This window comes from Ixodes scapularis, unplaced genomic scaffold (genome assembly GCF_016920785.2).
Source record: "Ixodes scapularis isolate PalLabHiFi unplaced genomic scaffold, ASM1692078v2 PGA_scaffold10__122_contigs__length_95168666, whole genome shotgun sequence".
NCBI lineage: Eukaryota > Metazoa > Arthropoda > Arachnida > Ixodida > Ixodidae > Ixodes > Ixodes scapularis.
Genome location: NW_024609836.1, coordinates 64,050,294 through 64,052,046, shown reverse-complemented (window position 1 = coordinate 64,052,046; position 1,753 = coordinate 64,050,294).

Genomic DNA, 1,753 nt, shown 5'->3' with positions numbered 1-1,753 from the left:
GACCAACGCTGCAGGATCCCCTGTGCGCGCGCCGGTAGCACCAGGTCGTATCAAGATGCTTCCATCGATCATCCAGTGGAATGTTAATACTCTTCGACCTCGACTTTCCGAACTTCGTCGCCGCCTCCTGGAGCTTCAACCAAATGTTCTTGCTCTTCAAGAAACGTATGTCAGTGATGTGATTGCTGCGCCAATTGCGCCAAACTGCGCCAAGGGGGTAACCCTGCTACTTCCTGCTACATTTCACCGAAATATGGCTAATCTGCGCCAAGCCTGCGCCAAAGGACCAATTTTGGTAGCCTTTCAAAAACGAAACTAAGAACCGTAATTGAGCATGCAAGAGCTAGGTGGCACAAGACGCCGCCCGACACAAAGTACCCTGCATCAATCGTCTATTCGGTCTTGCATGATTTTTCCCGTCGTCTTGCGTTTCGCGCTCTCGTCGGCTCGGAAATCTCGTCTCGCGCCTTTTTCTTTTTTTTCTTTTTTTTTTAGCGATAGACGTGGGCGTGTGCGGATGCTCCGACGTTAGTGTGCCGGGTTCCAGCCATGCCGTCATGCTGTGAAACAAAACCACGTTTTTGCGTGGCGAGAGTTACTTTGTGTGCTGAAGCGCTCGCGCGACAACAGTCGCCATGGTCGTGCGACGTCGTGTGTTGCCGTCCCCACGTCGCTGCAGATATGGCGCTTTCTAAACTGAAATGCATCGACATTTCTGCTCTTGTTTAAATCATACGCTGCTATAAAAATCCCTCTTTAACTCAATTAATGCTTGGCGAAGTTTTGATTACCTAGGTGTCTCTCGGTCGGCTTTCTTTCGAGAGGGACCCCGGTGCGTGAAAAATCTGCCGCGAAAGAAAGTTGATGACGAGAATCGAGCTAAAGCATCGAATGCAATGTCTGCACGCTGAACCCACACAGCGCGCTTGTTCGTCTCGAGTTTAGTCGTTGCACAAAGCGCTCCAAGAACGTTTTGACCTTGATTCGTAATGTCTTGCATCGATACTCTCCAATTCTATTTTCCTGAGTGTTTAGCCTGTACCTCGCATGCCGGCCTGGCAAGAACGCGCCGCTGGTCTTTTTATTGTCGTTTGCTGGACAGTTACATTTTGCATACTATTTTGGGAACCAGTTGGTGGCATGGTTTCGGTTTCGGTCGAACAGCCGTTGTCTCCGCTCGCGCGGCGAATCACGTGTAACTGCAAGCCTGCTGAAGTTGCCCTCACGTGCATGTGAACATTATTGCACGAGAGGCACCAGCCGGGACGCTTGCAATTCATTGGTTTAGGTTTGCTTACTTTTTATAAAAATCGGCCACGTCGGGAACCAGTAAAACGATAGCAAGTGTTTTTTTTTTTTCGAAATTTTTCGGCAACGCTTACAGCTTTGTATACTTGTGGGATGTCTCAGCACCACCAACACAAGCAGCGAGTTCCGCCCCAACAGGTCACATCACAACACAACACAAAGTGGCCTTCGTTTGTCCAGCACTTAAAACAAATATTAATTTTTCTAAGAATATATGCTCCACACGTCACTTTTTCTGCTCGAAAAACACTGTTTTGGCTGCTCCAAAGTCCACATTTGCTGCTCCAAAACACTGTTTTGGCTGCTCCAAAAGGTGCTCCAAAATGGCTTAGGCCAATCACATCACTGGTATGTGCAACCAGGACCTCTTCGATTATCCCCATACGTCCAAGATCACAGTAAGACACCGCACCTCGACGGGAAGTCTAGGGCATCTATATTCGTG